Below are 11,936 nucleotides of genomic sequence, written 5' to 3' on the forward strand. Positions count from 1 at the left end.
AAGTGCAGGCCCAGACAAACTGGAGGGCACGTAATTAGGAGCATTCCTCTATCCTTTTCAACCCGACCCCCTCCGACTGCGGCACCTCCTCCTCCTTTTTCTAAGAGTAATCCGGGCAAGCTTTGATCCCAGGTTCCTGGTTGGTTACCAGGGTTTGAGCCTGAGGCCGGAGGAACAATGGCTGTCCAGCTGTGATATTCACACTGGCGCTTCGGTGGCTTGCAGACGCTAGCGGAAGGGCCGACCTGGGCTGAAGGGGTGGGTCAAATTAAAAGGATGATGTCTGGGTGGGATTGGTGAAGCTGAACAGGTTCCTAACCTTCATTCTGCAACATAAACATTGTTTCATCAGCAGGTCAGTTTGTTTAGCCTCCTGTCAAGGCTAAGAAACACCTGTAGGAGAGAGTTTTGAGTAGGGCTGCAATGAACGATCATTTTCAGTCTCCATTAATCTGTAAAAATTGCTTGATTAATTTTCTGGGAAAAATGGGGAAAGATATTAATCACAATTTCTTAAAATTGCAACAAATCTTTACATTTGACAATCTAGAACAAGCAACGGTTCTGCTTGTTAAACGGTGTGACCACTTAATCAACTATCATAAATATTGTCGATTGATTTTCTATAGATTGATTGTTCTTCTATGCTCTCTCTCTCTCTCTGAGTAGGAGGAGGACGAGGAGAGAAGAGGAAGGAAATAATAAACTCTCCCAGCTCCTGGCTCACACCCCCTTCTCACCCCGAGGTCAAAGGGTAGGGAGCAAAGAGAGAGGGTGGACCAGCGGGTGTCTGGTGGCCCTGGACCAGCCCCCAGAGGTCACTTCCAGCTCTTTCTGTTTCACTCGCACACATTTCCCTGTTTTTACACACACATTACCAAACAGCCAAAACAAAACAGGTGGAAGAAACTGTTTGGAAAAAGAAACATTAAAAACTGGCAACAATCAGGCCATCTCAACAATTTCAGCTTGATTCTGACTGAACAGTGAACAATATGTCATTTGGAGTTTAGGATTGAAAATAATACATTATGCGCTGCATGCTCAGCATTTCAGGCTCCAGTTTGATATGTGCATGCTCATTCGAGCAGATCAAACCCACATCGTGCAGGCTAGCGTTTCTCCACCCCACGAGTTGCAACAGGCCCTGCACACTGCCCCCATGTCATCGGTGGAAACTTTCTTCCTCCCTCTGCCGGAATAATGATATATAATTACAATAACAACAACGGCGCTATATAAAATGCACAGCCAAGCGCAGGCACCTTGGCACGAGGTACGAGGAGAAACCGGAGCCGCCGCTCCCTCTCCCCACCTTTCTATCTCTTTTTACTTGGACCAGTTACTTCCTGTAGCAGTTGGGCACGACAGTCCCGACTGGGTGCCCTTGTGTAAACACACATACAGCGGCCTATCTGGCCCACCGATCTGGCTCAACGAGGAAACACAGGGGCATCATTCCTGTTTCTTATCGGCTTGGCTTTCCCCCGACATCCGCCCTCATCAGACCGCCTCAGCGGAGACAGACACCGCGAGGATATCTAGTGTCTCTCATCACAGAGAGGTTCCGATGCTGGCAGCACCTTATGCATGGAAGGGCAAGTCCCGCTTCTTCCTGAGCAGACGCCCAGAGAAAAGCTGGAGCGGCTCTTCGGCGGAGGGGAAGTCTCTGTCAAAGGAAGTCTGATCGGCCTGAGAGCCGTCTCCTCTGGTCCTGTGTTGATCTGCGGCCAGCCCACTCCCTCACTGCACTGCTCCCCTTCTCAAAACTCCAGACTACACTACTGAAAGGAAGAAGAAGAAGAAAAAAAATGGTGTGTGTGCGCGCCAGATTTCCTCCTCCTATCCTAAATCTGATCTTTTCTTCTAACCCTCCTGTTTTTGCACTTATGTTGTAGATGCATGGCCATTCTCAAGGCGGGATCGAAAGCTATAAATTGAAGAGACGTTCAGCATGCAAAACAGACTCTGCTCTATTGAAAGCTGATATACAGACACAGTTTATGAAAATAAATGAGCTTAGTGTCAGTGGGTTCAAGTGGAAAAGTTCCTATTTTTTTGGGGTGTGGGGGTTGACCCATGTCTGTTTGGGAAATGTTTGACTGACACCTTAAGTGTGTGAAAGCAAGGAAAAATAGCAGCAGTCTTTAGTCCCCCTTTAGTTTTCGTAACCTCGCTTTCTTTACATATTTTTGTAGTTTAGCCTTCATGCTCCCTCCCAGAGAAATCCATAGTATAGATGTACTGTTGAGAGAGGCAGGACCTTAGTAGTAATACAGAACTCAGACACCATATATCCCCTGGTAGGACAAGAGGGATCCCTGGTGATGACAATGGAGAAAATAAACACACCGACAGGCTGCCCTCAGGGAAGGGAAAGGGGTTTGGGTTGTGGGCGTTGGGGGGAGGGGGAGAGGAGCACCTGCACTTCTTTTTGGCCTCCTCTCTGCAGGAACTACTTAAAGACCCATCTGCCCGCATGTGGGGCGAGCCCATATCCCTGTCATATTGGGTAAACAGGGACAAAAGCAACGCGGCGGAGCATCAAAGACCTGGAGGGAAGAACAGGTCACAACTGGTGCTGCTGACTGAGGTAGGGGCCTGGCCTCTCTGCTTCACAAGACTGCACAGCTGAATAAAAGTCAACCGCACACATCAGGAAGCAGCTCCGACGCCGGTTGGATAACAGGGGGCAATCCAGATTGTTCTTATATGCTTTTGTGTATCCAATCAAATCAAAAAAGGTGCAAAAACTGAATGAAGCCCAGAGATGGACATGAAGACGTTCAGGGTGACGGAGCGAGTCTTTTCTGGTATGATGGTCTAATCTGACCCGAGCGCTGAAGCTGATTCACATGCTATACCCCAAACCTGTCTGCACTCGCCCCACATCTCACGGACAGAAGATCTGCCGCACATGCATTCCTCAGCTCCACAGAGAGAGACAGAGTGAGAGGGAGACGGACACACAGAAAGAGACAGAGAAAGAAAGACACACACACACACACACACACACACACACACACACACACACACACACACACACACACACACACACACACACACACAGAGAAGGTAGATCAATTCAAAACAAGAAGATGGGGGGGGGGGGGAGCATACGAGAGAAAATAGAAAGAACAGCTTTCCGGGAGAGGGGTAAAAGGAGACGGGGGTAAAAAGAGGTGAAACATTCTCGGAGAGGTGAAAAGTTGCCAATCCCCGACTCATTTCTCCTTCCTCTTTCTTTGGCTCAGAGATAGACGTAGAGATAATGGCTGAGCTCGCATCCACGTCTGCCAAAACTGATTGATTATTCAGTCTTACTACATTCAGCTCGGCCCAAAAACCCTGGAAGAGTCTCCCCGAGAGAAGAGACTCTAGGGGACCATTATGGGCTCCTTCTGTTGGTCTGGGTGAGCCCACTGTGGCAGCCCAGGGCCACATAGGAAACTAACGAGTGGAAACACTGGGCCTCTGGTATGGCCTAACTCCGTCTGATTAAAGACTGAGACGTTATTAAAAGTGGGACAGACTAAGAGAAGGAAAGCGAGCTGAAGGAGACGAGAGAAAGAGAGACATGATTTGGAATCAAATAAGGGAATTAGGAGGGCTGAGAAGAGGGTCCTTTCTGTTTAAGTAGGAGAAAATGACATTCGAAGGGTTTAGACTGCCATTGTCTGATTCTGACATCCTGCAGAAAGCCGTAATAAATCATCTCAACTGAGTGCGACTGCAGAAGACAAATGAGATACATCTTCAAGGACGGTGTGCTTTTGAGACACGGCTGTCTCGCTGGGTGCGCGTATGCAAGCGGACAGAGCAGTCCGGGAGGTGCAGGGTAACAGCGGGGCCAAGCGGGTCCCAGAACCCGGGGACGCCACAGCCCGGACAACATGGCCGTGGTGTGGGATCAGAAGAGAGGAGGAATGAAAGGAGAGGCCCCCGGGGATCAGACAGTCACATCCCACAATGCCCTGTTTACCAAGGACACACAGCCACCCCTCCCCTTCACCTTCTCCCCCCACCCAACATCTCCGTTCACCAAAGCCCAACCCTCCCAAAGTGCCAGGGCCGGGACCTGGGAGACAGCGCTAATTCTGCCCTGAGGCTTGTTGGCCGAGGACACAAACAGAGGGCTGAGAGGGGAGAGAAAGGGAGGGAGCTAGAAAGACTGAGACAGAGGGGAGAGACAGAGTGGGGACTGAATGGTACAGTATGTAAGACCCATCTTAATTGGAGATTGTTCTGCGTTGCCTTGTTTTTCCTGGGAATCGGTGAGGGGGGAGGGACGGGAAGGTGGGGAGGTACGGTTGTTTCCCAAGGTCCTGAACAGCGGGATTAACCACAGGGGCGAAACTCAATAGCGGCCTCGGACACTGGAAACAGATCCCCGGGTATCGCCACCATACAAGGCCACCTCGAGACCTTTTGCAAAGCGCATGTAACTAACAACCCTTCCCCATTGTCGGAGCTCTCTGGGCTCTTCCGGCTGATTTCACAGGCCTTTCAGCCCACAGGGGAACGTCTGCTTCAGACGAAAAAGGTAATTCTGATGGAAAGGAGGAATGCACAAGAAGGCCGTCTCGCCCGCAGGGTGTGTTATAACACTGATCTCCAACATGTGCCAAGAGTCTGATTCATCACGCCAGGCAAGAGGGGAGCTGGGATTGTGCAGCCGTGGCACCGAAGCAGAGGAGGCCACAGATTCACATTCCTCAATATCAGCCTTGATTAGAGAGATGATGGGAAAACACGTTAATGCAGGGGAGAGGGGAAAGAAATGTGCCAAAAGCCTCGAAAATGTCCACCTTCTCTGGGGGAGTCAAGACACTAACTATGTTTTTAAAGGCTGTTGTGTGGGCTGTGAACTGTAGGCATACAGTGATCTGAGCCAGCTGCCCCCCCTCCTCCCTCAGGCTCGCGTCCCTCCCCAACTCTCCTGGATTCCATCACTGCCCGAGTCTCTACGGCAACAAGCGGCGAAGACGCAGACAACAGTTTCTGCTCAGTCTCCTCCTGATAGGTCCCTGGCTGCGGCCCAAAAGTACTTTCAAACTAAAACATGTATTAAATAATGTAATTTCAAACATGTGCTACAAAAACAAAATGACAAGGGTGTCCAAATAGATATTAACAAGAACTTTTGCAAAGTCAGTATTAAAAAACAAACCCGGGACTAAAACTGCTTTCAGGACATCTGCCTCTCCTTTGTTTGTCACTTGAGAGGCGTGAGAAAGAAAGCACACACAGAGTATTTTAATTTCTCAGAATGATAAATTCCGTCTGCAAATATAACGCAGCGACAGTTCTATATTCACTGGGGGGAGGATTTATAGGACAGAGCGTCGCCTGAACTCCACAGCCAGCCGCTGGTACAAAAACAAACACGTGTAAAAAGGTTAAAATATAATTAGTCTTCTTCACCGACTCCACAAATCTCTTGCAAAAACCCAAACAAACAAACCAGCGGCCTTGTACGAACAGGTTGGAGGTCCCGAAGATAAATATGCAGTCGCAAACAGAACGTGTGAATGCTTTATTTGGTTTGTCTAAATGTTTATCCGTCTCGCCTTGTAACACTCCGCGCTTGTTGTGCAGCAATCGAGGGATCACAAAACAAACTTGGTGCACACACACACACACACACACACACACACACACACACACACACACACACACACACACACACACACACACACACACACACAGAATGCACCGAGTTAGCATACACCATGGTTTCTGTTGTCATGAGGTTGTGTTTCTCTTGGCGCCATCAAATCCCTGCATCATCTGCCAAAAGCCCTTCTCACCTCCAAACCCTGCAGCAGCGGACCCTAAATATGTTGCAGAGGTTTTTACGATTTGACCGAGAGCCAGAAGGGGTGTGTGTGTGTGTGTGTGTGTGTGTGTGTGTGTGTGTGTGTTTGTGTGCGCGCTACTGTTTAAGAGCACCACAAAGAGATGACATTGATTTATTTAATGATGAAAGTCAAAGTGTTTTCATTCGTCACAAGTACATCCTGCAGTATCCCGAGTATCTGCTGCAGTCGACTAGAACAATGCAGAAGGCTGGTCCAACCATCTGTTGGATATATTTTATAAATAAGGGCTTCCATTGCTCCCTAAGGGGCCACATCTTGGAGCAGGGAAGGCCCAAAATGGCACCCACAACCACAGGGCCAGAGGCAGGCGGCAGCAGAACCCACACCGCCTCACACTCTGATCTGGGAGAAAAACAGCCCTTCAAACAAGTAGCCTGTTTGTCAGCCCGGAGGGGAGTGCCAGCCACTACTTTTGCCTTAATATAGTCTTGCTGATCCCTGCGCTGGCTTTTCAGCAGCACACACATTCTGGTTCGCAGAAAACCCATGTCAGATGTGACTTATTGGTTCAGCATTTGAAATAGAAAGCTGTGGTTGCTTACAGTTTCAAGAAGAAAAGACTCTTAACTCGCGGGGGCCCAGCGCTGAGGCGACGGACTAAGTCAGGCATATTTAGTGGGGTAGGGTTCAGGAAGAGAAAAAAGAAATGAATCTTACAGGAAACAGGAAGACGGCGAGGATACGAATAAAAAAAGAGAGAAGAAAAATCCCCATGAATGTTCTGAAATACTTTGCAGTGAGAGCTGTCAGCAAGGGTCCGGTTCAGAAGTTCACTCCCTGAAATCTTCCCGAGGGCTGAAGAATCACTGGGAACGCTGCACGAGACAAGTGGCGGAACAATGGGTCTCATCGTTTTTGGTGAGAGACGAGTATTGTGTAAAAATGCCACGTCGAAACCTTGCAGGGGAACGGTTTGTTCTCTCTCACACGCGTGGTGATCATGTTAAAGTCACATATCTTTTCGCTACACAAGCCAAAAAGCACTCCCTCGAATGTCTGGGAGCATCTACGGAAAGTAAACTTAAAAAGGTTAAAAAGGACTCGCGGTGGGCTTCAAACGCCGCGGGACAAACAAAGTATTTCGCAGTCTGTCGGTGTCTTTTATCAAGTCTACAGCAGTAAAAAAAAAAAAATCATGGTCTCTCTCAAAGTGCATCCTTATGGGTCACTCAAACTGCTCTTGCCCATCTGATGTTGAGCTATTTTTACACACTTTATCTGCCTGGACAGTGTGTTTGAATTCCCGTATCAGAGAACACAGACACACATATATATATATAATTATATTATTATATATTAGTTGAGGCCTGTATTTCCACTACATTAGCAGAAAACAAACCATCTTCCGAGAAGAAGCAGACCTCCTCGCGCTGCCTATCTCCGGCCCGTACGGCTTCGTCCCGCTGCATTTCGGTGGCTGGCTGGAACATCTGTTTCTGCTGCTCCAAAAAACTGTTTGTTTGTCTTAACAATTACACCCCGATGTTTCTCATTTCATTTCTCGAATCTCTCGAAAGTCATTATCCAGTTTCAGGTCCTTCAAGGACTGGATTTTTAGAAACTCAATACGACCATCTGTTGAAAGCCGGCGTATACATCGGGGCTACAGTCAGCTCACCTTTGACATTTCGGAGGAGTTGTACCAGAGGAAGCTTGCAGCCTATCTGTAACCTGCTGGAGTAACATGCTTGCATAGTAAAGCGAGTCAACGTCGGGCTGTTTGGATCATCTGTCTGAATAGGGGGACCTGGAAGAAACAGGGAGGGGGTGCCCCTGAGAGACGTATGCGTTGTGGAGTGAAAATAATGACAGTGTGAGCTCGGAGCAGATAAGAAGTGCTACTAATGACAGCTTCACATAAACAAGGGTGACACCTTCAGCTACTGCGTTTGCCTTCACAGCCTCTTCAACACAGCTTCAATTTATCCAATTCCACTCACAGCTTGTCCCTCGAATAAATTAAGGGAGGGTGGAAGGAAAAGTATTTTTTTTTTGTTCGCACTGCAGCTGCAGGGTGCACTCACCGACCCAGCAGTCGCGAAAACTCAAACTCTTTCTCTGACCTGCCCATCTTTCCCATCGACCCCCTGCTCATGGCTGCTGGGTGTTGTCAATCAGCACCCCCTGGCTCCTTGAACATGGGGGCTTTTTGGCACGCTGCCCACACCTTCCCTCTGTCCATCGGAGCTCTGGCTCTGTCCATGACAAATGGGAGCCAAAGCTCGCAGAGTAAAGGCCAGCATCAGAAAATGGGGGAAAAGACTCCACTATGACTCAATCCCTGAGCAATGAGAGTAAAAGTAGGGCGCTGTGTCAAGAGTTCAGAACTGGTTTGAGTTTGGGAATAGCTGCTTGGCGGGTCAAACGCTAACCATACAGCCGTCCACTACATTCTACTCCATTATACTAAGAAGCTGAAATGGATTAGCCATCAGAGTTTGGGGAAATGAGTAAGACCTAATTACAGCTGTCAAAATATTGTGATGATGATAAAACATACGGCGGCTGCTCAAAGTTGGATTTCTCTCCTGTTTTATGACTCTCAGAACATATTCCACAGCCAACGGTTGATCCCTTGGAGCAATAATATGACAGATCGCTGCGTGAAGCCAAATACACAACCAAACCACTTTGTGATTTAGGTTTTTAATTCACTTAAATTCGCTTCAGGGCCAGGGCTGAGGTTTGCTGCCTGGCCTCGAAATCTATATGGCCTGGTAAACAGGAGAATGTGTGAGGGACCCAAACTGTACGTTAGCCACCCATTAGGACACACCCTCTCCCATCCACTTCACCAACATTGCAATCCTTCAACAATTATTTCATCTGTCGACTATTTATTTGGGTTATCAATTTTTTATTCAGTCCATAAATTACTAAAATTCCCAAAGTTATAACAAGTATTAGTTAATTGTCATTTGACTGATCAACTAATTGTATCAATATTTTCTTTTTTTAAACTAAAAGATTTTGACTCATATGAAACTCACTTCCTGCAGTTACCTTTAATAAAACCTGATCATTACTATGGAAACCCAAGCGTTACCTCAACTGCTACTCTTCAGCAATAATTTGTCATTGTTGGAGCGTATGCAGTTGTGTGATTATAATACTGCATCAGAAAATCAAAAGAGCCATTATGAGAGCAGCGGCTGGCATCATTACACATGCTGCTTACGTTCAAATTGCCCACTTAACATAGTTCTCCTCCAGCAACATGTGTTTATCATTAGCGTGCACCCTAATGGCTCAAACATTATTCGAGCTGGCTTAATGGCATAGTTGCGCTTTGTTCGGGTCTGTCTGATAAGAGCTGGGCCACTAATGGTTTATTAATTTCCCTACGAGTCACACAAAAAATAAAAACATGACTCTGAGTCTCTGTCATTGACTGATTAAATCACATTGACAAAACGTGGTCACTGTGGGGAAAGTCCCACGCAATACCAACTGACTGAAAAGTTATTGGTGCTGCAGCTTGAATTTATAGGTATATTTAATGTATTTTCTATTTACAAACTGCCCAACAACATGATGCCATGTTGAAATATTTCAAGCAACAAAGAAACGACTCAATTTCTCCACAGACCAGAATGCAATATGGCCAGCGCAGCAGTAGTTACAGCGAGGGTGAAAGGTATTCAAGGAAAAGTGGGAAATCACAGAGTGAATTAAGTTTGAATGAGGCCGGTTGAAGGAAGGCAGCCACTGTAAAAAATAAAAAATTACACCTTACTAGAAAAACTCCTGGAGCAGTCTCAAAACTCAATCTCAAAAACGTGAGGGGGGATTTCCCCCTGAAAGTGAACGCCTCAGCACAAAGGCCAAATCTCTCGCTGCCCCTGTCAAAAAGCTCACCCAATATTGGGGAGCACTGAAAGGATCTGAAAGGCATCGGAAGTGTCTTCTTGTCCCCCATCGACGCAACAATGCACGAGCAACTGTTTGAACTTGAAAAGTGTTTTATCTGAGGGCAGCCATGTGCGTCCCACTGACTGGACGTCATGCGTTCGAGAGGGATTCAAGACTTTGTTCGCAATCACTTTTAAGTGTTCAGTTTTCTGAGAGTCACCCCTATGTAACAAAAGTCCCTGTGAAGCTCTGATGATAGGGGTGAACGGCAGACAGAAGAAATTACTGGAGGGAAAGAAGTGAAGAGCTCGTCTCTGCAGCCACGACATTGCTATCACGTCCACTTCTTTTTATTTGTGCCCCGAAAGCCTCATCTTGGTTATTACTGCATATGTTTACAATCCTCGACATGTATGGCTTAATGCATCTGCATATATAGTGTATGATGTACTTTACAAAAGAAAATACAAAAACAAACTGTACTTTTTTGACATAAAAACATTTTCAATTATAAAATGTGATAAATATTAAACATTTTTAACTCAATAAAAAAAAACTATCAAGTTTGGAGTTGCCATCCTCAGAGTTCCTGAGGTGCAGATCACAACACAGCAAGACTTGAGTGTGCACACACACTTGCACATTTAGTCTTGAGCTGTTAGCGAGTGCATTTTTGGACACATCAAATATGTTTCTTTTAAAAACAAAACGTATTTCCCACATTGAAAGCAGAGCGAGACGCTGAGGAAACGTGTGAAATTGAGCCAATAAGAACAAAGCAAAAGCTGTTTGATGATCACGATCAGACGACGTTCACACATCTGCATCTTTGGAGTGATTTAAAAGATTCCCCTTTCCCTCCCGTGTTTTTATCCGTTGTGGAACTAAACTAATCCCAAATCAAAAATCCCTTGCCCATTCGGTAAACAACGACATCATCATGCAAGCAGGCAGGTATGAGTTGCTTTTGTAGGCTGTGCACAATAATTTGATTACTTGCCATAATGATAGCAGCAACAACATGGATTTATCAAACTAACCTTTATGACACCCTCGGGGGATTCATCTAAAACAATAAAGCCTCTCTGTCTTTAGAGAGAGGAAGGGGGAAAAAGAAGACAACTTAAAATATTAGTGTAAGCCACTAAATTCCTGCAACAGTGGTAACTGTGGTAGAAAGCTGGCTCCTGAAGCGAATCCATAACAAAAGTATAACTAACAAAGTAATGCTTCTCATATCTAACGTCCATTTCCACCGTTTATGACCATGACACCCATGTGTCAAAGGAGGGACGTATTTGCTATTTCTAAAAATGCTCTTTCATCTTTAATAGCAGAAATGCAGCCGCAAGCCATCTGTTTTCCACTGGGATGTTCAGTGGAGTGTCCCTGCCTTTCCAGAGCTGTGTACCAAACCAATATGTATGCCCTTTCTTGCATTTCACTCAGCTCAGAGACAACACGGTGCACTGAGCTGTGTCAGGATGCATAATGATAGCAGCTCAGTGCTGGATAATATTGATCATCTGAATATTTTGGGGTGGATTTGAACAAATTACAAAGCATTATTATACACAATAAATGCTGCTTAATCAAAAAAAAATCTTCTTTTCAGTGTCCAGATAATAATTTAACAAATATTTAGCCTGAAGCCAATCAAATCCAAATTATAGGATAGTAAACTATAAAAGCATATTCTAACACTTCAAAATCTATTTTTTTTTCAAGAATCAAAAGGATGTTATGGATCAAACGTAACGTGTCATATTGAGTATTTGTAGTCAGCGTAGACCTATGTTATATGCAAGTAACTATAGATATAAGTTAGTCCATAATGGGGACTGCATTCATGAACATAATATTCATATTTGTACACCCCTCACCCCCTCCAGACGGAGCACGGAGCCTCTCGGGCTCGCTGGTCTCCACTTCTACCAACAACACTAAGTTAAGAAAACACGGACATGTTTAGTAAAGCAGATAAAAAGTGGCACCGTGGAGCCGTCCGCTTCTTTGAACGTCACTTTTTCTTTTGTGACCGGAGAAACACAGCTGGCCAGCGCACCGAAGCCTCCCCCCGGCAACCCGCTGCCCGCTGCCCGCCCGCCGGTCCGGGTCTCCCCGGTCCGGCTGCCCTCCTTCGCCCGTCCTTACCTCTCTTGCAGGAGGGCAAAAGCTGCGAACCGTCGGGCGAATCAGCAG

The sequence above is a fragment of the Taurulus bubalis genome, assembly GCF_910589615.1.
Source record: "Taurulus bubalis genome assembly, chromosome: 10".
Lineage (NCBI taxonomy): Eukaryota > Metazoa > Chordata > Actinopteri > Perciformes > Cottidae > Taurulus > Taurulus bubalis.